General features: G+C 51.0%; 1 long non-coding RNA gene and 1 pseudogene across 7 annotated transcripts in view; both read right to left on the bottom strand.

Annotated features, from left to right (window-relative positions):
- Positions 1-760: 760 nt before the first annotated feature.
- The window catches only part of LOC139358626 (uncharacterized), a 36,119-nt gene continuing 11,555 nt past the window's right edge, over positions 761-25,324 (bottom strand). For 5 of the 7 annotated variants that reach the window (XR_011613803.1, XR_011613808.1, XR_011613805.1 and 2 more), the window contains exons 5-7: positions 23,095-23,222; positions 19,173-19,300; positions 766-7,760 (exon numbers count right to left, since the gene is read on the bottom strand). This is a non-coding gene — a long non-coding RNA (uncharacterized lncRNA). Of the gene's footprint in view, positions 7,761-19,172; positions 19,301-23,070; positions 23,223-25,324 lie in introns of all 7 variants that reach the window. The other 2 variants (XR_011613804.1, XR_011613806.1) reach the window with 2 other exon arrangements.
- LOC139358786 (uncharacterized) lies at positions 13,528-19,106 on the bottom strand (annotated as a pseudogene).

The following is a 25,324-nucleotide window of genomic DNA, read 5'->3' as shown; positions in this document are numbered from 1 at the left end:
AACATTGTAATGGGCTGAATGGTGGATTTTAGGAGCTGCTGATAATCCTGAAGGACACAATTCCCAAACACCATAATCTCAAATGTCAAAAATCTGAAAGATCACAAGTCCAAAAATATAATTCTGGGAAAAATAATTTTAAAATTATTTAAAAGATATTTGCATTTTAAAGGGGATTTGAGAAACATATAAAAACATGACAAAACACTTCATAGATAACTTTACACAATAAAGTAGTCAAAATAACATACATATTTTTGCAAGCATAAGCACTCAGGTATACCAATGACAGTCACATGGGTATGACTGTTATGAGCAGGTGAACTGTACTCACAAAGAAATGAGTCAAAAATTGAAATGTATAAACACGTATCACTATAGTTGGTAGTGTGTATACCCAGCTTTAGAGTTACAGTCATCTGAAATACCATGACTAAAAACCCAAGTCTTCTGATCAGATGGAGTAAAAGTTGTGATGAATCACCACCACATATGCAGTTGTCTGAAGAGCCAAGATTTTGAGAAATTGTATCTTACACAAATGCAGATGTATGGACATATCTTTATTTATTGAGAAAGTTCCAACATTTTTACATACATACACAAAGCTTGCAAACAAAGTCACATTGTGATAAAGCACTTTCATGAAGTCAAATTTGCAAAAAAAAAAAAAATGCATAAAACAAATTAGAACTCTCTAAAAGTCCTTACATAATTTATATTTCCAGTATTGAAAATAATGCAAGATAAAATATGTAGCATACCAAATTGTAAGATATATTTTGAAAATTTAAAATAGTGAGAAAAAGAAAAGGAAAAACTAAAAAGGAAATCTGACATATGAAATAGTGTATTACAGGGAAAAATTATGGGCAATTGCAGGGAGATAGTTCACTAAGGGATGGCTGGATTTCATGATCATTAAATATACATTGAAGTCTTGTATCACAATGAACAACTGCTTTTTTTCTTTTAGGACTTGGCCTTCCTCAGAGAATATTCATTTTCTACATGGTGATGCTCTTTTCAAAATTCTTCTATGATTCCATATACACCAAAACAGGCATTCCCTATTAAATCTTCCTACCTTCAGTGTCATGCTTCTATGTTGTTTTGGGTATGTAGAAATCCATTCTACATGCGTTTATACATAGACCAATTTGGCAGAAATAATACTAGTGATCAAATAGTAACACCACTGTATAAGTGTCTTCTTATCCTACCATGCATATAATTATTTTTGAACCAGCCAGTAGCTTTGCTGGCTTCCTCAACAAATGTGGCTTTAATTTATTAAAAGTTCCTGAAATGTCATCTGCTGAAAGGAATGTCAATGCGGGCAAATGATGCATTTTTTAAACTGAAGTTTTTGTCATTGCTGTACATCATGGTCAATCAACTCGTCTGAATTTTCTGCCAAATGCTTTGTGCTCAATGGAAAAAACACACCTTACTGGTAATACTTTCACATTCTCTTTTAGCAGTCTTGGTCATTCCTAGTTCCAAATCTGTCATTATGGTTTGGGGATTCAATTGAAATCTATTTTCTTCTGTGTAAGGACGGTAACAAGGTAATAGCTCCGCCTAACATGATGCAACTGTCTTGTGACTGTGATTATCGGGATTTTAGACACCAGGAATTTTAAACTTTAGAGATTTTGATCTTTGCGATTTCAACATTTGGGAATATAGCCTGTAGGACTGTGTCTTTCAATATTATGATCAATCTCAGGCTCTGTGAACCACCTTTCTGCTTTGCCCTCTGCTCCCCGTTAAATTCTGCCAGAGGAAAAGAAAGATGTTCACTGAGGTCTGTTTCCTTTCGGTTTTCCGTTACTATAAGCATCATCTTAACAATGACTTCAGAAGCAGTTGTTGTTCCAGTAGCAGAATTTGAATTCAGTTAAATCTAGCTTGCAGTTAACTGCTTCAGTTCAATCAGAAGCAGTTGTTGTTCCAATAGCAGAATTTGAATTCAGTTAAATCTAGCTTGCATTCACTAAGGGGCATCAGTGCCAATTGTCTCTTTCCATCCCCTCAAGTTCATGGGTCCCACCCCCAGAGATACCCTCCTCCAAACTTCTAAATTGTGATAATTCCATTATTTGCCTTTGTTTCTCAACCCAGGAGCTGGTAGTTAATTCCTGCTGTTGTACCCTTCTATAATACTTTAATTCTCTCTGTTTATCTTTCAATTATTCGATGCCCTTTGGCAATGGTTTATATTAAATTCTTTCTGTTAAAATGATTGCAGTGGTTTCTGTTTCCTGCCTGGACCCTGACTGATACAGGTCCCAGGCTAGTTGGTTTCTGGTACTATTTCTCATCAATAAGACTGGGAGCTCCCAGAGCAGCTGCAAAGAAGCTCATTTCCATCACCAGGAAGCCAACAGCAATTACTGTGTCAGTACTACCAACAAATCTGGTCTCATGCATTCTTCCAACCAATGTGAATCCAAGTGAATAAAGCCTCCAGAAAAATTAACCTCTGAAAAAGGTAAATCTAAAAAGACATAAAATAGATTAGTGTTATCCTGGGGCTGGATGTGAGAACAGGTACTGACTGCAAATAGGTACAAGGAAGATTTTGTGAGTGGTAGAAATGTTCTAACACTGATTTCAATGATAGTTTTATAAATATGCTAAAAATAATTGAATCATTTTTTAAAGTGGGTGACTTTTGTGAAATAAATGATGCCTCGATAGAGGTATTTTTTAAAAAAATCCACCTTTGAAATGTAACAAAGGACCCTGTGATCAGGACCTATCATGGAAAGTGCAAGAGTGTCAGTTAAGTCAGGATTCTCATGCAAATCTGGACTTCTAATGTTTTCTCCAAATGTGATGCTACATACATACACCAACAGGACTGAAAGAACATGTTCATCACCACTAATTGCTAAAACACCAACACAGATTTTGTAACCTGAGGCCTCTTCACCTCTGAGATATTTATCTTCACTATCCAGTACATACATATTAATAAAATAGGACTTCTCTCTTTAGCATCTCAGCTAATCTCCAAGGCCAAAGACAGAGGAGGAAGAGGAGAGTTCACACTTAACTAAGCAACTACTATGGAAGAGGCATCATACTCTTGGCTTTATACCATCATTCAATCTCACTTTTATAATAGCCCTTTGTGATGGGCATTTCAACCCAAAATTCTACAGAGAAAAAAGGTGAAGCATTTAAAAGTAAAGTAACTTGCCCAATATCTTGTACTTAGTAAGTAGGATAGTTAGATTTAAAATTCAATTTTCTTACGGGAAATGGCATTTCCATTAAAACCTTGAAGTCTCTTCAGCGCGGCATTTCTAAGGGCCAAAAGAGAATTCAACAGGGCATCTTTGAATGAAAAAGGATAGCAGTCAAATCAATTTACGTAGCACATCAGTGTTTAATATCATATACATTATGAAGGTGGAATCTTTAAGAACTCTCAAAGGGTAGGCATTCCACATTGTATTTGACATAAGCAGATATTTTCCCCCTGATTACTTTAGGTTATTTTTTATTGAAATACTTGGCAACATTTTGCTTTATGTTGTTTTAAAGCATTCTGTGCTGACAAGTGGTGAGCTCAGAAAATTCTGTCCATTTTTCCCAAACCTATGGAAGTAATATTGTGCATGATTACTTTGGTAGTCCCTATGATTATGACCACACATTTAAAGTTGATGTTCCACTACGATTACCCAAACCAAGACAATTAACTTAAAACACACATCTGAAGATCGAAATGTATCTTCTCAATTGAGAAAAACAACAAAAAGAAATAGTATGTAAATTTGTTAAATCAATTTTTAAGTTATTAAGGGAAATCATCGGAATTGTATTGTCTTTTGCATGGAAATAAACTTTGTCATTGTTTAGAATAGAAGGACAAAAGTAGCTAAAATAATTTATGTTGCAAGTCTAACCATGCTAACATTTCAAACAGAAATTTGAATACCTAGGTCCCCAATTCCAATATCTTACTCATAATGGGAATTGTTTAAACATTTGAACGAAATAAGTGTCATTTGCCTTGTTGAGATAGATATTTCTAATATGATCGAAAACTGATGTTAAAATTAAATCCCTATCCTGAGGCAATAGCGTAGAGACCAAGTCTACTTGGTGCTTTGGTTCATATAAAGGTCATTGTGATAAAAATCTCAATGACATGCAATAAAAAAATTCACATTGTCTATGTTGGGTGAGGAAAGTAAAGGCACAACTGTAGTTGTGAAGCTTAACTGAGGTTGGCGAGGACTATTTCCACTGAAACAAACAGCTTTTTATATTAAAATACTGTTAATGGTTACCGTAGATAATTTGATTAAGAAATTGGCGAGGTAAATAAATTTTTTCTTTTCATATTATATTATTCTGTGCTTAAACTTTAATTAAAGTGCTAGAACTTTTATCATGGGTATGCATTTCTTTGTTAGTGGAAGAAGTAATTACTTAAAATTTATTTTAAAATAAGAAGCAAAAATGACTTCTAAAAAGTCACATAATTTTTAAAAATAATTTTTATTACAGAGAGGTAATCCAATGCCAGGACACACATGCTCCCTGGGATAAAACTGAAATATCTACAAAAACAAAATAAGAAGAAGCCATTTTAATGCCTAGAGGAAGAAACTACAGAATATGTGGACTGTGTGTGACCTTTGAGTAAGCCAGTGATGCTCCAAGTACCCATTCACAATGAGATCAGGAACCTGTGATGGAATAGAAACTAATACACTACTTTCTTCTATGAGCAAGCCTTGCTACCAAAATAAATAAACAAATACATAAATCAGATGAATTGAAAAGCATGCTTAATGGCTAAATTAATTTACACCCTGATGCAAACTGGTTGCAAACAGTTGGCCAACCAGAGACCACACTATGGGTAGCACTGAAATCGGCGTACACCAAAAATAAATGGAAGGAGGAAGGTTTACAGAGTGAGTCAGTCAGGGTTCAATGTAGGAAACAGAACTCACTGTAGACATTTAATGCAGAAAAAGATTTAAAACAGAGAATTTAGTGCAGACAGAAATGGTGGAAGGAAGAATAATGTGCAACAAGTCCAGAAGCCGCCACTTAGCCAATTTGAAGAACTTCCATCATAACTACAATCCAGAGATCAGAGAGTTAGAATTGCTGTCATGACCACCACTACCTTTTAACATTTATGGATCTAGTGACTAGACAGAGGAACACTGAGTCTGGTCAATTCAATGGCTTCTAAATCTTCATGAGCTTGCTTGCCAGCTGAAAATGACCTCCACCTCTGCCCTCCCTATATGCCCATATTTGTTTGGTACATCTCCTTAAAGGGTATTCATTGGGATCCACACCTTTGGGTTGAAATAAGTTCTGCTTTGTGTATGTTCATTCTGGAGTCCAGAATGAAAAAGTGGTGGCTGTTCATGGAATGTCCGAGTCGTGGTGATGAAGCCAAACACAAGCACATATAAGGCTCCTGCTCACATCATATCTTCTAGCATCTCAATGTCCAATGCAAGTCACATGGCAAAGCCCATTTTCAAAGATCTACATTCTATCCCCAATAGAAAAGCACGGTAATACTACACAGCAAATGGTATCAATATACTGTCACAGGAAATGAAGAATTGGTACCAATATCCCAATCTTCAACAACTTTCAAAGTCTTTTTCAATGCTACAGTTTCATATTCTATAATTCTCTGATACATATTCATAACAATATATGAACTCCCTCAATACCTAGTTATCCACTTTCTGTCCTCCATCAACTCCCCCAAAAGACCATAGATAACCAATCTCTACCAAACTTATCCATTTTTAGCCCCTTCAATCTCAAAGGAAGTGCTGTTACTCTCTCTAACCATGGCCCATTCCCAGGCTGTGTTCTAAAATTTCCCCCAAAGTCTCAGAGACTTTAATTCTACTCTATTACTTCTTTTCTCCTAAATCTTCACCCTGGCTTCTTTCCCAATCAAACATCTATAACAAATGCTACAATCAAACATGTGACCTTTGATCTTAAAAATAAATGGTCTCCTATGACATTACATCTCCCTTAGCAAGCCTCTTCCACACATGCATCTTTCACTAAAATACAAAATTAAGGTAAAATAAAAAAAATCTTTGAAATAAATGGAAACAGAGACACAATACACCAAAATCTCTAGGACGAAGCAAAGGCAGTATAAAGAGGAAAGTGTATACCACTAAACACTTACATCAAGAAGTTAGAAAGATTTCAAATTAGTGATCTAACCTCACACCTAAGCAAAAAACTAGGAAAACAAGAACAAACCAACAACCAACAAAGTCCAAAGCTAGCACAAGAAAAGAAGGAAAATCAGAGCAGAGCTAAATGAAGAAACTGTAACCCAAAAATCCATACAAAGGATCAATAGAAACAAAAGTTAGTTCCTTTGAAAAGATAAACAAGATCAATAGAATGCTAGCTAGATTAACAAAGAAAAACAAAGAGAGAAGATCCAAATAAACATAAACAAAAATGACAAAAGTGGCATTATAACCAAACCCAAGAAAAACAAAACATCCGCAGAGACTATTATGAACACCTCTATGCACAAAAACTAGAAAACCTAGAGGAAATCAATAAATTCTGGGAAACAAACAACCTCCCACGATTAAATCAGAATGAACTTGAAATCCTGAACAGACAAATAACAAGTTCTAAAACTGAATCAGTAGTAAAAAACCTACCAATGAGTAAGCCCTGGACCAGATGGATTCACAATGAATTCTACCAGATGTACAAGGAGCTGTAACAATTCTACTGAAACTATTCCAAAAAAATTGAAGAGGAGGGATACCTCCCTAACTCATTCTATGGAGCCAGCATCATCCTAATGCCAAAATCTAGCAAAGATACAACAACAAAAAAAGACAACTACAGACCAATATCTCTGATGAATATAGATGCAAAAATTCTCAACAAAATAATAGCAAACTGAATTCAGCAGCACATCAAAAAGTTCATTTACCACAATCAAGAAGGCTTCATTCCTGGGATTCAAAGTTGGTTCAACATGCAAATCAATATATATAATTCAACACATAAACAGAATTAAAAATGAAAATTATATGATAATTTCAGTCAATGCAGAAAAGGCTTTCAATAAAATCCAATCTTCCTTTATGATAAATACCCTCAACAAACTAAGCATCAAAGAGAATGTACCTCAAAATAATAAGAACCATCTATGACAAAGCCACAGTTAACACAATACCGAATGGGCAAAAACTGGAAGCACTTCCCTTAAGAACAGGAACAAGATGAGGATTCTCTCTATATATACTTCTATTCCAGAGAGTACTGAAAGTTCTAGCCAAAGCAATCAGGCAAGAGAAAGAAATAAAAGGCTTCCAAATATGAAAAGTCACCGTCAAATTTCTCTCCTTGCTGGTAATATGGTTTTATAACTGGAAAACCCCATAGTTTCTTCCCAAAGACTCCCAGAACTCAAATGAATTCAGTAAAGTTTCAGGATACAAAGTCAATGTACAAAAATTAGTAGTATTTCTATATACCAATACCATTCAAGCTGCTCTAGAGCTCTGCATGAAAGAACCCTCTAATCTTCAGAACCATCCTGTGAGGCAGGTGCTACTGTTACTCTGTTTTCACAAGTAAAGAAACGAAGCACAGCAGATCCAAAGCCATGGTGTAGGATGTTGTGTAGAATGGCTCCCGGGACACTGGGAAAGTTCTTCTGCATCCCAGTATCTTCTTAACTGGTTCATTAATGTCTGATATCCCTGCATGAGAAAGCACAGCATAGACAGAAAGCTTAATATGTATATACACACACTGAGAGATAAGGCATTGATCTAACATCTCATTATAGGTATTAGAAATGCCATCTCAAGAGCAGGTTCTCATGGGGTGACAGGCAGGGTATTCTAGGGGAAGGAATAGCCCAAGAAAGGAAGCATTACAAAGGAAGAGAAGAAAGACAGTTGTAAATGAGGAGACACTGGTTTTCTTCCATTGCATATTTTCCCAAGGCTGGCCCCTTTTCTATCACATTCTTACCCAGTAACTCATACGTTCCCTAGAGCTCTTGCAAGCAAGAACTATTGAGAAAGTAGCCCATCTGAAAGTATATTTTCTGCTGTTTTCCTGCCTCTAGAACTGGCTGGTTTACTTTTGGTACTCCAGACACCTAGCTTCTTCTTGCCTTCTTCCAATGTGGTCTATTTAATCTCCTGTCATGTGGGAAGTTACGTTCAAAATCTCCATGATCCTCAGTCTATAGTAAGTTAGGCATGTAGTGACAAGCACATGCCACTGCAATATGTTGCTGCTGGTTGTTGATCAAGATAGGCTGGAGGAAAAACATTATTTTCAGGTGTGAAAAACCGTCACCTTTATCAGTAATTCTTCTTGCATTTTTCCCAAGACATTGTAGCCTATTTAAACTTGGGAGGTTAAGTTTTGTAGCATACATTATGACTGAAAATTTAGTTCATACCATCATGACGCTCTCTTTATTAGGTGTTACCATTAAACAATATTAAAATAAACACAATGTGGCTGGTCTTTTGAAAGTTACATGGCATGTTTACTTCTTTGTCTGGTTTCTTAATTACACTTCTTCATCTTTCTGAATACCAGTGTCACTGTCACCCACAATATTTGATGTTTTGAGTACGTGGTTTACATTTTGTTTTGCCCAATAATAGAATATGATGGGGACATATGGTGGCTCACACCTCTAATCCCATGAGGCTGAGGTGGGTGGATAACTTGAGGTCAGGAGTTCAAGATCAGCCTGGCCAACATGGTGAAACCCTGTCTCTACTGAAAATACAAAAATTAGCCGGGCATGGCGATGGACTCCTACAATCCTATCTACTCCGACAGCCGAGATTACACCAGCCTGGGCGATGGCCTGGGCAACAGACATACACATACAAAAAAAAAGAAACTCAGGTTGTACCCTTGTACCCACTAGTTGCAGAGTGATTTTATTTTTATGTATTTATTTTGAGATGGAGTCTCTCTCTGTCACCCAGGCTGGAGTAGAGCGGCAGGATCTCAGCTCACTGCAACCTCCACCTCCCAGGTTCAAGCGATTCTCCTGCTTCAGCCTCCTGAGTACCTGGGATTACAGGTACTCACCACCATGCCCAGCTAATTTTTTGTGTTTTTAGTAGAGATGGGGTTTCATCATGTTGGCCAGGCTCGTCTCAAATTCTTGACCTCAGGTGATCCACCCGCTTTGGCCTCCCAAAGTGCTGGGATTACTGGTGTGAGCCACCACACCTGGCAGTGATTTTATATTTAAATGTATATTTTATAGGATGCCTCATTTTCTGGTCACAGGGTCGCAACGAAGGAAGTAGTTTGTTGCCATGTTTCAATGGGAAAGCAGACATACAGGAGGGCAAATGACTTCCCTTTGGTCATTCAGTCTGTAAGTGGGAATTGAGAGCGGGATCTTAGGTCCTCTGACCATCAGCCCTGTGTTCTGTCTTTCACTTAGCTTTCCATTTTCTTTAAGCCAAGTAATGGAAGTGATTTGAAAGCTGCATTCTCAGCCTATTGGAAAGTGATTCACCAGAGGTGTTTTTTCACCACTCTCAGTCTTTAATGTCAACTGACACCAAAGATCTCATGATGGGAAATACTGAATGTGGATTTGGCCAGTCTGCTGACACCATCCTGTCACGCATCCCAAAATTACCCAAGCTCAACCCTCTGATCGGAAGCATTTGGGTGGTGGAAGGTAGGGCCTTAGTGGATATCCCTACTACCCCCCATGCACTGAGGTATGGCTGGCCAGTGATCCTCATTGACATCTGGGGATTGTGTGTAGGATTATGAGCATCCGCTGTGAGTGCTGAGACCTGAGAAAATGCACCAAGTCAGGCAGAAGTGTGTTGCATCAGTGCCTTGACAACACAGTCTATTCTCACACGTTCAAGGCCTGAGCCACCACTGATTACCATCACGCTGATCCTAAGTGGCTGCGATTTCAGCAAGAGGGGAATGGCAGTCACCTATATGCTTCTTGACTGTATTCTGCTGGGCTTCCTAATAAAAGATGTTAATTCAGAGAGAAAGAGACAGGAGAGTGAGGTGGCACACAAACTGCTATCCCCAGACTTTGCCCAGATTTCAGAGTTAAGATCTTCTTTGAAGGCTCTGAAATCTGGGACAGTCCTTACCATGACTGAAACCTGGAGAGGAGATGTGGACAGAGGGTCATTTTTGTGTTGAGTCCGTAGGTGGCCCTCTTTTCTTCTGTGTAACAATGTGTGTTGTGCCTGGGCCCTTGTTAAGTCCTCTTTGTATTATCTCTGGCTGTCACTAGCATAGCATGTGCTCTCCTCCCACTTTCAGCCTGGAAGATCCAACTTCTGAGCCCTGAGTGACAAATCAGCTTTGTAATGGGAAGCTGACACCAGGCTGTCTTCAAGGGTTATGACTGGGCAGTTGCAGAGAGCCCTGGTCTCAGAGGGGTTGTGCACTTGGCTTACAATGCTCTGCTGTTGCATCTTGAAATTCTTAATTTTTGAACAAGGAGCCATGTATTTTCATGTTTCACTAGGCCCATAATCTATGAAGCTCATGCTGCCAACATCATTGGCATTGTTGAGTATCAGAGTTCAGAAGAAACTTAAAGGCTACTGTCTGATTCGATCCTTGGAGCTTACAAAAAGGAATGTGGGGAGCAGTCACTGTGCGACTAGCCTGAGGTTACTCAGGAAGTTAGAGGCAGAGCTGCAGTCAGGGTAACCTCTCTTTACTGCTACCTGTGTGCTCTTTCTACTGCACCCTGACCATAAAATATCTCGCAACCCAGGAACAAGGGCTATCTCACAGGTGGGCACAGCAGCGTGATCACTCTCTCAGTCATCTGTACTCCTCCTTTGCTTTGACCAAAGAGACAGGAAGGAGCCTTTTGCCCTACATAAAATACCGCTCAAAGGCTAGGCAACAACAACAGATAAAAGAGAGTGTTGGCCTAAGACCAATGTTTCAACCATGATGTCAAAACAATATTTTGTTTCAACAAAGAAAAGCTGTGTCACAAGTAGATTCTTATTATTAATAATCAGACTGGGGTTCTTGACAATGATTTGGTTTCATACTACACTCGGACAACTGTGCACACTGAGTATCACTGACCTTGTGAGAACATCATTCTCACTGAGATTATGTGCTTTCTTGTGTGAGAACTGTACATAATATTGTGTGTACCATTGGAAGGGTGTCCTGCCTGTGATGCTGTCTAAAAGGGGAAGAAGTGTGGTTAAGAACTGAGGATATATTAAATATTTACTCTATCAGATTTTTCAAGGTTTATGTTAAGCCAGACCAGAAGAAAGTCATCTATTTGGACTGTATCACTCGAACCTGTTAAGTTGAACTGTCTATACAGAATTAAAATTTCACAGTATGTCCCGATTACTTACCGAGAGCCAATCTGAGACACCAACAAGACTAGTAAAACATCTTTGTGCTTTGGGTCGCATTGCTATCAAAGACCTTGTACATTATGTCATTCAAGAATCTTTATGTTAAGATTCTTATGGAAAATCCTTTCCAAAGTTTAACCCTATGATAAGCTTTTTTTTTTTTTTTTTTTTTGAGATGGAGTCTCGCTCTGTTGCCCAGTCTAGAGTGCAGTGGCATGATCTCAGCTCACTACAACCTCCACCTCCCGGGTTCAAGCAATTCTCCCTGCCTCAGCCTCCGAGTAGCTGGGATCACAGGTGCCTGCCACTACATCTAGCTACATTTTTTTTTTCTTTTTTGTAATACATTTTTTAAAACACATTTTTTAGCCAGGCATGGTGGCTCACACTTGTAATCCCAGCACTTTGGGAGGCCAAGGCAGGCGGATCACCTGAGGGTGGGAGTTCAAGACCAGCTTTACCATCATGGAGAAACCCCATCTCTACTATAAATAAAAAATTAGCCAGGCATGGTGGCACATGCCAGCAATCCCAGCTATTAGGGATTACATGCAGGTCCACTGCAGGGCCAGGGTTCAGACCAGGGCCAGAGCTGGGGCAGTGCCAGGGCCAGGACCAGGAAAGGGCAATGTCAAGACAAGGGCCATGGCAGGACCAGCAATGGGGCTAGGGCCAGGACAGAGCCAGGGCCAGGGCCAGAATAGCAGGGTCAGGGTAGGGCCAGGGCAAATTAGGGCCAAGACAGCATCAGGACCAGGGCTGGGCCAGGGTATGGCCTTAACTAGCAAAGGGCCAGGGCAAGGGCCAGGGTCCATGCCAGTGCCAGCGCCGGTCCAGGGCAGGGGCAGGGCCATGGCCAGGTCTAGGACAAGGCTGGGGCAGGGCCAAGGTCTGGGTCAGGGTCAGCACAGGACTAGGGCAGAGCCAGGGGAGGGACAGGGCCATGGTAGGGCTAGGGCGGGCACAGGCCAAGGCAGAGCCAGGTTAAATCAGGGAGACCGAGGCAGGGGAACTGCTTGAACCTCAAAGGCAGATGTTGCAGTGAGCCAAGATCACGCCATTGCACTCTGGCCTGAACAACAAGAACTGTGTCTCAAAAAAAAAAAAAAAAAAAAAAAAACCCAAAAACAAAAAAAACTAAATCCAGAAAGATTAAAAAATCTAAATTTTAAAATCTAGAAAACATCAGACAAAAATTAAAAAGTATACTTCAAAAATCTTGGTACATGCCAGACAAAAGGCATGTGAATGTTTCCATTTATACGAAATGTCTAGTTGAGAGTAAGTAAATCCACAGAGACAAAAAATTACAATAGTGGTTGCCAAGGGCTGCGAGGGGAGAGGGACGGGGAGTGACTACTAACAGGTTTCTTTTTGGGAAGATGAAAATGTTCTGCACAGAATCAGTGGTGATTGATGATTGTACAGCTTTGTTAATCCAGGGCCTGGGCCAGGGAAAGGCCAGTGCAAGGGCAGGGCCAGGACAGGGCAGGGACAGGGTGACAGGGTAGCACAGGGCCAAGACAGAGCCAGGAGGGGGCCAGGGCAGGGCTGGGACAGGCCAGGTAGTGGTAGGGCAGGTCCAGGGCAGGGAGGGCAGGGCCAGGCCAAATGCCAAGGCCATGCCCAGAGCAGGGCCAAGGCAGAGGCAGGGCCATGGCATGGCAGGGCCAGGGTAGCACAAGGTCAAGGAAAGGCCAGGGAAAGTGGGAGCCTTGGCAGGGCCAGGGCCAAGGTAGTGCCAGGGCAGGGCCAGAAGCAGGGCAGGACCAGAGCCAGATGAGGACCAGGGCCAAGTCAGGGTCAGGGATATGGCAGGACCAGTGGCAGGGTAAGGACAATGGCAGGACCCGGGGCAGGGCCATGGGCATGGCTAAGTCAGGGCGCTGGCATGGGCAGCGTTGGGCAGGGCAGGGCCAAGGTAGTGCAGTGACCAGTCAGGGCTGGGCCAGGGCAGGACCAGAACTGGGACAGGGCCAGGACTAGGACAGAAGGGGGACAGGGTCACGGCCAAAGAAAAACCAGGGGCAGGGTCACAGCCAGCGACAAGTCAGGACCAAGGCCAGGGACCAAAGCACAGCAGAACCAGGGCCGGGGCAGGGACATGGCAGGGCCAGGCCCACGGCAGGGCCAGGGCCAGCAGAGGGTCAGGGAAGGGCAAGGGTAGCACATGGCCAAGGCAGGCCAGGTTCAGTGTAGAGCAAGGAATGGGTCAGCGTATGGCAGGGCAGGGACAGGTAAGTCCAGGACCAGAGCCAGGTCTGGGACATGGACAGGGCAGGCCAGAAACACGGCAGGACCAGAAAGGGGCCAGGGCAAGGCCAGAGAAGGACCAGGGAAAAAACATGGCCAGGGAAGGTCCAGGGCAAGGGCAGGGCCAGGGCAGAACCAGAGCCAGGGCATGCCAAAGGCAAGGTCATGGCAGGGCAAGGCCAGGGTAGGGCAGGGTCAGGGTAGGGTGAGGGTAGGGCCAGGGCAGGACTAAGACAGCACAGGGCCAGGGCAGGACAAGGCCAGGGAACGGTAAGGCCAGGGTAGAAAAGGCCAGGGTGGAAAAGGCCAGGGTGGAAAAGGCCAGGGTGGAAAAGGCCAGGGTGGAAAAGGCCAGGGTAGGGACAGGCCTGGATAAGAGGAGGCCAGGGTAGGGCCAGGGCCAACGCAGGGCAGGGGTACGGTAACACAGGGCATGGCCAAATACAGAGCAGGGCTATAGTAGTAGCAGTACTGGCAACAGGGCCAGGGCAAGGGCTGGACCAGAGCATGGTGGGGACAATACAGGACCAGGACAGAGAATGGCAAGGCAGGTCCAGGGCCATGTCATGGACATGGCAGGCCCAGGGTCAGGCCAGGGCAGGGCAAGGACAAGGCTGGGGAGAAGGCAGGGTCAGGGTCAAGGCAGTATCAGGGCTGAGCAGGACCAGTGCAGGGCCAGTGCAGGGTGAGGGCAAGGCCAGGACATGGAAGGGCAGAGCAGGACCAAGGAAGGGCCAGAAGAGGGCCAGGGCAGGGTCAGGGCCAGAACAAGGGTACAGCCAGGCCAGGAACACGGTAGGACCAGGGCTGGACCCAGGTTGGGACATGCAGGTCAGAGCATGTACAAGGCAGGGCCAGAGCCAGGCCATAGAGAGGAGAGGACCAGCACCAAGGCAGAGTCAGGGTAGTTCCAGGGCTGAGCAGGGTCAGGGCAGGTCGAGGGTTGAGGCAGAGCTAGGGCCAAGGCAGGGCCATGGCAACACCAGGACAGGGGGCAAGGCGATGGCAGGACTGGGCCATGGCAACGCCTGGTCAACTCCAGGACAGGGCCAGAAGCAGGACAGGGCCAGGGCCAATGCTCAGGCCAGGGACAGGGCATGGCAGGAAGTGCCAGAGCAGGGCTGGGCCAACGTTGGGGCAGGGCAAATCAGGGCCAGGACACCTCCAAGTCTAGCTCTGGCCCTGCCTTGGCCCTGGCCCATTCCTGGCCTGACCTTGTCCCCGGCCCTGCCCCAACCATGCCCTGTGTATTTGACCAGTGTTTTGTAACCAGAATGATACAAGAAACTTTAATAAGCTATTTTTGTGCATTTTTAGTAGAGATGGGGTTTCACAGTGTTGTCCAGGCTGGTCCCAATCTCCCGAGCTCAAGCCACCCCCCTGCCTTGGCCTCCCAAAGTGCTGGGAGTAATCTGGCCAAGTACTTAACCTCGTTAGGTCTGTTTCCTATGTTAGGAAAATGGGGATGCCATAAGTACCTAGCACAGAGAGTAATTGTGAGAATCGATGCCTCACAAATATACGTATTTATAAAATTATACTCATAGAACACTACCGAAAGCAAAAAAAGTATAAGTTAAAATTTAGTAATGATTTACTACAAATACTACTGCTATTACAAACAACATAATACAGATATTATTATTATACCATAGTTACCTTAAAAATATAAAACAAAATTTGTAAATAATAGCTTAATGTAATCTCACCTGCTCTGCCCTGGCACAGCCCTAGCGCTGGCTCTGCCCCTAGTCTCACCATATCCCTGGCCCTGACCCTTCCCTGGCCCTGCCGCTGCCCTGGCCCTTCCCATCTTCAGGCCTTACCAAGGCCCTACCCTGGTCCTGACCTTGCCCAGGCCTTATCCTGACCCTGTCCCTACCCTAGAGAAGTGGAAGGGCAGAGCCAGAGAAGGGCCGGGGCAAATAAGGGACAGGACACATCCAAATCCAAGAAAACACCAGGGCCAGGAGAGAGCCAGGACGAGTCCTTGGCAAGGCCAGGAAAGGGTAAAGACAGGGTCACTGTATGGCCAAGGTCCAGGTCAAAACCAGGGCAGTGGAAGGGTCAGGACTGTACAAGGGCAGGACCACGGCCAGGGATACGGCAGGGCCAGGGCCAGGGCTGTGCCAGGACAGAAAAAGAGCAGAGCAAGGCAGGACCAGAGCTAGGCATTAGAGAGAGTAGGGCAAATGCCAAGGCAAGGCCAGGGCAGTGACAGGGCTGAGTCAGTGCTAGAGCCAAGACAAGAGCAAAGGCCAGGGCAGATCTAGGGCACAAGCAAGGCAGGCTAGGGTGGGGCAATAGCAAGACCAGGCCACGGCAGGGCCAGCCCAGGATAGAACAGGGTACAGGCAGGGCCGGGCCAGGGCCACAGCTGGGGCAGGACAAGGACCAGGATCAGAGTCCAGGCCAGGGCAACGGTATGGCCAGGGCAGAGGTAGGGCCAGAGGCAGGGTATAGGCAGGGCCAAGGCAGGTCCATTGCAGGGCCGGGGTTCAGACCAGGGCCGGGGCAGGGCCAGGGCCAGGGCCAGGACCAGGAAAGGGCAATGTCAGGAACACGGCCATAGCCAACTTAGCTAGAGCCAGGACAGAGACACGGTCTGGGGTGGGGCCAGAATAGCATGCCAGGATAGGGCCAGGGCAAATTAGGGCCAGGACAGGGTCAGGAGGAGGACTGGGCCAGGGTATGGCCTTAAGTAGCCAAGAGCCAGGTCCAGGGTCCATGCCAGTGCCAGCGCCGGCCCAGGGCAGGGGCAGGGCCATGGCCAGGTCTGGGACAAGGCTGGGGCAGGGTCAAGTTTCGCTCAGGGTAAGCACAAGACCAGGGCAGAGCCAGGGAAGGGGCAGGGCCATGGTAGGGGCAGGAGAGGGATGGGCGAAGGCGGAGCAAGATTAAATCAGGGACCGGATCCCTTCAAATCCACTTCAGGGCCAGGGTCAGGCCAGGGCCAGGGCCAGGACAGGGCCAAGACAGGGCCAGGGCCAGGACTGTCAGGATCATTGGCAGGGCCAGGGCCATGGCACGACCAGGGTCAGGAGCAGTGGTCAATGCCGGGCCAAGGCCAGAGCAAGGACCAGGTTTGCACTAGGGCCAGTGTGAGGGCCAAGGCGGGGTCAGGGCGGGGCCAAAGGCAGGGCAGAGCCAGGGCAGGGTGGAGCAGGCCCAGGGTAGCACTGGGTAAAGGCAGGGCATGACCAACCAGGGCAGGTCTATGGCTGTGGCAGGGCCAGGGCCAGGGCCAGGGCCAGGGCCAAGGCAGGGCCAAGACAGTGACAGCTCCAGGGCAGGGCCGGGGTTAGGACCACGGACATGTCCAAGGCCAGTGCCAGGGCAAGGGCAGGGGCAGGGCCAGGGTCATCTAAGAAGCAAGGACAAAGCCAGGCCCAGAGCAGGGCCAGGACAGGTACCTGGCAGGGCTAGGGTCTGGGACAGGGCCATGGCAGGGCCAGGGCCACAACCAGGTCTGTGCTATGGCCAGGTCCAGCACAGTGCCCAGGCATGGCTAGGGTGAAGGCCAAGGTAGGGCCAGCGCAGGGTCAAAGCTAGAGTACGGCCAAGGCAGGACCAGGGCAGGCAAGGCAGGGCCAGGAAAGCATAGGGCCAAGGCAGGGCAGGGCCGGGACAGTGCCAAGACCTGAGCAGGGCCAGGGAACAGCCAGGGCAGGGACAGGGCCATGGCCATGGCCTGGGCAGGACCAGGTTCGGGACAGGAGCAAAACAAGGGCAACAACAGTGCAGGTTCTTGGCACAGCCGGGGTCCAGGACAGTGTCAGGGCAGGGCCAAGGCAGGGTCTGGGCCATGGGAAGACGAGCAACAGGGCTGGGGCTTTTCCAGTGACAGGACCAGAGTCAGGGCAAGGGCCAGGGCAGTGCAAGGCCAGGGTAGGGCCAGGCATTTCACGGTCAGGGCCAGGGGAGAACCAGGGCAAGGTCTGAAGCAGGGCAGGGCCAGGGCCAGGACAGGTCCAGGGCAGGTCCATGACAGGGCCAGGGGCTGCGTAAGGGCAAGGGCAGGGCCAGAGCAAGGTAAGGGTCAGGGCCAAGGCCAGGATAGGGACAGGGCAAGAAATATGGCAGGACCAAGGGCAATGCCAAGGCCAGGGCTGAGTCAGGGCAGGGCAGGGCATGGAATGGCCAGCGCAGGACACGACAAAAGGCGGTCCATAGAAAGAGCAGGGCTGATGCCAGGAAAGGACCAGGCTAGTGCCAAGGCTGAGGTAGTGTCATGGCATGCACAGGGCGGGGCCAGGGCCGGAATCGAGCCAGGGCACAGCCAAGGCAGGGTAGGGCAGGGCAATGACACAGCCGGGTCAGTACTAGGACAGGGCAGAACAGGGCAAGCTGATGGTAGGGGCAGGGCAAGGACAGGCCAAGGCAGGGCCAGGTCACTCCAGGGCCAGGACACCTCCAAGTCCATTTCAGGCCCAGGGCTATGAAGGACAAAGGCCAGGGCCAGGGTCAGGGCCAGGTCTGGGCTAGGGCCAGGTCCAGAGCAGGGCCTAGCGAAGACTAGGGTGAGGGACAAGGTAGGGCCAGGGCAGGCTGATGACACATCCAGTGCATGGCAGGGTAAGGTGGTGGCAAGACCAGGGGCAGACCACTGCCAACTCAGGGCCAAGGAAAGGCCATGGCCAGGGCACAGCCAGGAAAGGGTCTGGGTCAGGGCCAGGACCAAGGCAGAGCAGGGCCAGGGCCATGGCAGAGTCGGGGCAAGTCCTTGACAGGACCAGGTTCCAGGCCAGGGCCAGGGCAGAGGCAGGGGCAGGGTCTGGATAAGGGCAAGGCCAGGGATACGGTAGGACCAGGGCTAGGGCCAGGGCCCGGGCTAAGCCAGAACAAGGCCAGGGCCAGGACATAGTGAGGACAGGGCAAAGGCCAAGGCAGGGTCAGAGCAGATCCAGGGAGAGGCCAGTGCCAGGCAGGGCCAGGGCACAACCAGGGCAGTGCAAGGCAGGTCAATGGCACCACTGTGCCATGACAGGGCAAAGTCAGTGCCAGGAGAGGGCACAACACGCAGGGCCACGGTGGGGCCAGGGCAGGGATGGGCCAAGGCAGGGCCAGAACAAATCTGGGCCAGGACACGTCCAAGGCCAGGTCAAGGCCAGAACAGGAGCAGGACCATGACCACTAGCAGGGCCAGTGCCATGACAGGACCAGGGTCAGGACAAGAGGCAGGGCCAGAGCCAAGGCCGGGCCAGCACAGGTTCAGGGAAAGGCCAGTGCAAAGGCAAAACCAGGATGGGGTCGGAGCAGGGCAGGGCCGAGACAGTCCAGGTAACAGTAGGGCAGGGCCAGGGCAAGGCAGGGCAGTACAGGGCCAGGTCCACGGCAGTGGCAGGGCAAAGCCAGGCCCATTGCCAATGCAACAGCCCACCCTACAAGGCTTCTACCACCTGGCCACTGCCGCAGCCCGGCCATCGCTCTAAGCCTCACCCACAACCCTGGCTGCAGCCGCCTGACCTCCTAGCGTGGTCACTCTCCTACCGTTCCAGCACGCTGCAGTCTCCGTCACTGCCACCCACCCTCAGCGAGGCAAGCCGTGGTGTCTCAGGCTCCAGGTGTCTCCTCCTCCTCCTGGCACAGAGCAGCTGGGCGGGCAAAGCCACAAAAGCCTAGAGAAAGATGCGAGGGGTGGTAGCATTAAGAGCCTCAACTTAACACCCTTCCCTGGCCCTGCCGCTGCCCTGGCCCTTCCCATCTTCAGGCCTTACCAAAGCCCTACCCTGGTCCTGACCCTGCCCTGGCCTGGTCCTCACCCTGTCCCCCTACCCCAGAGAAGTGGAAGGGCAGAGTCAGGGAAGGGCTGGGGCAAATAAGGGACAGGACACATCCAAATCCAAGAAAACGCCAGGGCCATGACAGAGCCAGGGCGAGTCCTTGGCAGGGCCACGTTCCAGGCCAGGGCCAGGAAAGGGTCAAGGCAGGGTCACTGTATGGCCACGGTCCAGGTCAAAGCCAGAGCAGTGGCAGGGTCAGGCCTGCATAAGGGCAGGACCAGGGCCAGGGCCAGGGCTGTGCCAGGACAGAACAAGCGCAGAGCAAGGCAGGACCAGAGCCAGGCATTAGAGAGAGTAGGGCAAATGCCAAGGCAAGGCCAGGACAGTGCCAGGGCTGAGGCAAGGTCAGGGAAGGTCCAGGGCTGACTCAGTGCTAGAACCAAGACAAGAGCAAAGGCCGGGGCAGATCTAGGGCACAAGCAAGGCAGGCTAGGGCAGGGCAATAGCAAGACCAGACAACGGCAGGGCCAGCCCAGGATAGAACAGGGTACAGGCAGGGCAGGGCCAGGGCCACAGCTGGGGCAGGACAAGGACCAGGATCAGAGTCCAGGCCAGGGCAACGGTATGGCCAGGGCAGAGGTAGGGCCAGAGGCAGGGTATAGGCAGGGCCAAGGCAGGTCCATTGCAGGGCCGGGGTTCAGACCAGGGCCGGGGCAGGGCCAGGGCCAGGGCCAGGACCAGGAAAGGGCAATGTCAGGAACACGGCCATAGCCAACTTAGCTAGAGCCAGGACAGAGACACGGTCTGGGGTGGGGCCAGAATAGCATGCCAGGATAGGGCCAGGGCAAATTAGGGCCAGGACAGGGTCAGGAGGAGGACTGGGCCAGGGTATGGCCTTAAGTAGCCAAGAGCCAGGTCCAGGGTCCATGCCAGTGCCAGCGCCGGCCCAGGGCAGGGGCAGGGCCATGGCCAGGTCTGGGACAAGGCTGGGGCAGGGTCAAGTTTCGCTCAGGGTAAGCACAAGACCAGGGCAGAGCCAGGGAAGGGGCAGGGCCATGGTAGGGGCAGGAGAGGGATGGGCGAAGGCGGAGCAAGATTAAATCAGGGACCGGATCCCTTCAAATCCACTTCAGGGCCAGGGTCAGGCCAGGGCCAGGGCCAGGACAGGGCCAAGACAGGGCCAGGGCCAGGACTGTCAGGATCATTGGCAGGGCCAGGGCCATGGCACGACCAGGGTCAGGAGCAGTGGTCAATGCCGGGCCAAGGCCAGAGCAAGGACCAGGTTTGCACTAGGGCCAGTGTGAGGGCCAAGGCGGGGTCAGGGCGGGGCCAAAGGCAGGGCAGAGCCAGGGCAGGGTGGAGCAGGCCCAGGGTAGCACTGGGTAAAGGCAGGGCATGACCAACCAGGGCAGGTCTATGGCTGTGGCAGGGCCAGGGCCAGGGCCAGGGCCAGGGCCAAGGCAGGGCCAAGACAGTGACAGCTCCAGGGCAGGGCCGGGGTTAGGACCACGGACATGTCCAAGGCCAGTGCCAGGGCAAGGGCAGGGGCAGGGCCAGGGTCATCTAAGAAGCAAGGACAAAGCCAGGCCCAGAGCAGGGCCAGGACAGGTACCTGGCAGGGCTAGGGTCTGGGACAGGGCCATGGCAGGGCCAGGGCCACAACCAGGTCTGTGCTATGGCCAGGTCCAGCACAGTGCCCAGGCATGGCTAGGGTGAAGGCCAAGGTAGGGCCAGCGCAGGGTCAAAGCTAGAGTACGGCCAAGGCAGGACCAGGGCAGGCAAGGCAGGGCCAGGAAAGCATAGGGCCAAGGCAGGGCAGGGCCGGGACAGTGCCAAGACCTGAGCAGGGCCAGGGAACAGCCAGGGCAGGGACAGGGCCATGGCCATGGCCTGGGCAGGACCAGGTTCGGGACAGGAGCAAAACAAGGGCAACAACAGTGCAGGTTCTTGGCACAGCCGGGGTCCAGGACAGTGTCAGGGCAGGGCCAAGGCAGGGTCTGGGCCATGGGAAGACGAGCAACAGGGCTGGGGCTTTTCCAGTGACAGGACCAGAGTCAGGGCAAGGGCCAGGGCAGTGCAAGGCCAGGGTAGGGCCAGGCATTTCACGGTCAGGGCCAGGGGAGAACCAGGGCAAGGTCTGAAGCAGGGCAGGGCCAGGGCCAGGACAGGTCCAGGGCAGGTCCATGACAGGGCCAGGGGCTGCGTAAGGGCAAGGGCAGGGCCAGAGCAAGGTAAGGGTCAGGGCCAAGGCCAGGATAGGGACAGGGCAAGAAATATGGCAGGACCAAGGGCAATGCCAAGGCCAGGGCTGAGTCAGGGCAGGGCAGGGCATGGAATGGCCAGCGCAGGACACGACAAAAGGCGGTCCATAGAAAGAGCAGGGCTGATGCCAGGAAAGGACCAGGCTAGTGCCAAGGCTGAGGTAGTGTCATGGCATGCACAGGGCGGGGCCAGGGCCGGAATCGAGCCAGGGCACAGCCAAGGCAGGGTAGGGCAGGGCAATGACACAGCCGGGTCAGTACTAGGACAGGGCAGAACAGGGCAAGCTGATGGTAGGGGCAGGGCAAGGACAGGCCAAGGCAGGGCCAGGTCACTCCAGGGCCAGGACACCTCCAAGTCCATTTCAGGCCCAGGGCTATGAAGGACAAAGGCCAGGGCCAGGGTCAGGGCCAGGTCTGGGCTAGGGCCAGGTCCAGAGCAGGGCCTAGCGAAGACTAGGGTGAGGGACAAGGTAGGGCCAGGGCAGGCTGATGACACATCCAGTGCATGGCAGGGTAAGGTGGTGGCAAGACCAGGGGCAGACCACTGCCAACTCAGGGCCAAGGAAAGTCCATGGCCAGGGCACAGCCAGGAAAGGGTCTGGGTCAGGGCCAGGACCAAGGCAGAGCAGGGCCAGGGCCATGGCAGAGTCGGGGCAAGTCCTTGACAGGACCAGGTTCCAGGCCAGGGCCAGGGCAGAGGCAGGGGCAGGGTCTGGATAAGGGCAAGGCCAGGGATACGGTAGGACCAGGGCTAGGGCCAGGGCCCAGGCTAAGCCAGAACAAGGCCAGGGCCAGGACATAGTGAGGACAGGGCAAAGGCCAAGGCAGGGTCAGAGCAGATCCAGGGAGAGGCCAGTGCCAGGCAGGGCCAGGGCACAACCAGGGCAGTGCAAGGCAGGTCAATGGCACCACTGTGCCATGACAGGGCAAAGTCAGTGCCAGGAGAGGGCACAACACGCAGGGCCACGGTGGGGCCAGGGCAGGGATGGGCCAAGGCAGGGCCAGAACAAATCTGGGCCAGGACACGTCCAAGGCCAGGTCAAGGCCAGAACAGGAGCAGGACCATGACCACTAGCAGGGCCAGTGCCATGACAGGACCAGGGTCAGGACAAGAGGCAGGGCCAGAGCCAAGGCCGGGCCAGCACAGGTTCAGGGAAAGGCCAGTGCAAAGGCAAAACCAGGATGGGATCGGAGCAGGGCAGGGCCGAGACAGTCCAGGTAACAGTAGGGCAGGGCCAGGGCAAGGCAGGGCAGTACAGGGCCAGGTCCACGGCAGTGGCAGGGCAAAGCCAGGCCCATTGCCAATGCAACAGCCCACCCTACAAGGCTTCTACCACCTGGCCACTGCCGCAGCCCGGCCATCGCTCTAAGCCTCACCCACAACCCTGGCTGCAGCCGCCTGACCTCCTAGCGTGGTCACTCTCCTACCGTTCCAGCACGCTGCAGTCTCCGTCACTGCCACCCACCCTCAGCGAGGCAAGCCGTGGTGTCTCAGGCTCCAGGTGTCTCCTCCTCCTCCTGGCACAGAGCAGCTGGGCGGGCAAAGCCACAAAAGCCTAGAGAAAGATGCGAGGGGTGGTAGCATTAAGAGCCTCAACTTAACACCCTTCCCTGGCCCTGCCGCTGCCCTGGCCCTTCCCATCTTCAGGCCTTACCAAAGCCCTACCCTGGTCCTGACCCTGCCCTGGCCTGGTCCTCACCCTGTCCCCCTACCCCAGAGAAGTGGAAGGGCAGAGTCAGGGAAGGGCTGGGGCAAATAAGGGACAGGACACATCCAAATCCAAGAAAACGCCAGGGCCATGACAGAGCCAGGGCGAGTCCTTGGCAGGGCCACGTTCCAGGCCAGGGCCAGGAAAGGGTCAAGGCAGGGTCACTGTATGGCCACGGTCCAGGTCAAAGCCAGAGCAGTGGCAGGGTCAGGCCTGCATAAGGGCAGGACCAGGGCCAGGGCCAGGGCTGTGCCAGGACAGAACAAGCGCAGAGCAAGGCAGGACCAGAGCCAGGCATTAGAGAGAGTAGGGCAAATGCCAAGGCAAGGCCAGGACAGTGCCAGGGCTGAGGCAAGGTCAGGGAAGGTCCAGGGCTGACTCAGTGCTAGAACCAAGACAAGAGCAAAGGCCGGGGCAGATCTAGGGCACAAGCAAGGCAGGCTAGGGCAGGGCAATAGCAAGACCAGACAACGGCAGGGCCAGCCCAGGATAGAACAGGGTACAGGCAGGGCAGGGCCAGGGCCACAGCTGGGGCAGGACAAGGACCAGGATCAGAGTCCAGGCCAGGGCAACGGTATGGCCAGGGCAGAGGTAGGGCCAGAGGCAGGGTATAGGCAGGGCCAAGGCAGGTCCATTGCAGGGCCGGGGTTCAGACCAGGGCCGGGGCAGGGCCAGGGCCAGGGCCAGGACCAGGAAAGGGCAATGTCAGGAACACGGCCATAGCCAACTTAGCTAGAGCCAGGACAGAGACACGGTCTGGGGTGGGGCCAGAATAGCATGCCAGGATAGGGCCAGGGCAAATTAGGGCCAGGACAGGGTCAGGAGGAGGACTGGGCCAGGGTATGGCCTTAAGTAGCCAAGAGCCAGGTCCAGGGTCCATGCCAGTGCCAGCGCCGGCCCAGGGCAGGGGCAGGGCCATGGCCAGGTCTGGGACAAGGCTGGGGCAGGGTCAAGTTTCGCTCAGGGTAAGCACAAGACCAGGGCAGAGCCAGGGAAGGGGCAGGGCCATGGTAGGGGCAGGAGAGGGATGGGCGAAGGCGGAGCAAGATTAAATCAGGGACCGGATCCCTTCAAATCCACTTCAGGGCCAGGGTCAGGCCAGGGCCAGGGCCAGGACAGGGCCAAGACAGGGCCAGGGCCAGGACTGTCAGGATCATTGGCAGGGCCAGGGCCATGGCACGACCAGGGTCAGGAGCAGTGGTCAATGCCGGGCCAAGGCCAGAGCAAGGACCAGGTTTGCACTAGGGCCAGTGTGAGGGCCAAGGCGGGGTCAGGGCGGGGCCAAAGGCAGGGCAGAGCCAGGGCAGGGTGGAGCAGGCCCAGGGTAGCACTGGGTAAAGGCAGGGCATGACCAACCAGGGCAGGTCTATGGCTGTGGCAGGGCCAGGGCCAGGGCCAGGGCCAGGGCCAAGGCAGGGCCAAGACAGTGACAGCTCCAGGGCAGGGCCGGGGTTAGGACCACGGACATGTCCAAGGCCAGTGCCAGGGCAAGGGCAGGGGCAGGGCCAGGGTCATCTAAGAAGCAAGGACAAAGCCAGGCCCAGAGCAGGGCCAGGACAGGTACCTGGCAGGGCTAGGGTCTGGGACAGGGCCATGGCAGGGCCAGGGCCACAACCAGGTCTGTGCTATGGCCAGGTCCAGCACAGTGCCCAGGCATGGCTAGGGTGAAGGCCAAGGTAGGGCCAGCGCAGGGTCAAAGCTAGAGTACGGCCAAGGCAGGACCAGGGCAGGCAAGGCAGGGCCAGGAAAGCATAGGGCCAAGGCAGGGCAGGGCCGGGACAGTGCCAAGACCTGAGCAGGGCCAGGGAACAGCCAGGGCAGGGACAGGGCCATGGCCATGGCCTGGGCAGGACCAGGTTCGGGACAGGAGCAAAACAAGGGCAACAACAGTGCAGGTTCTTGGCACAGCCGGGGTCCAGGACAGTGTCAGGGCAGGGCCAAGGCAGGGT

This window comes from Macaca nemestrina, chromosome 15, assembly GCF_043159975.1.
Source record: "Macaca nemestrina isolate mMacNem1 chromosome 15, mMacNem.hap1, whole genome shotgun sequence".
NCBI classification, from domain to species: domain Eukaryota; kingdom Metazoa; phylum Chordata; class Mammalia; order Primates; family Cercopithecidae; genus Macaca; species Macaca nemestrina.
The sequence above is the reverse complement of the archived record's forward strand: the minus strand, read 5'-3'. Positions and strand labels throughout refer to the sequence as shown.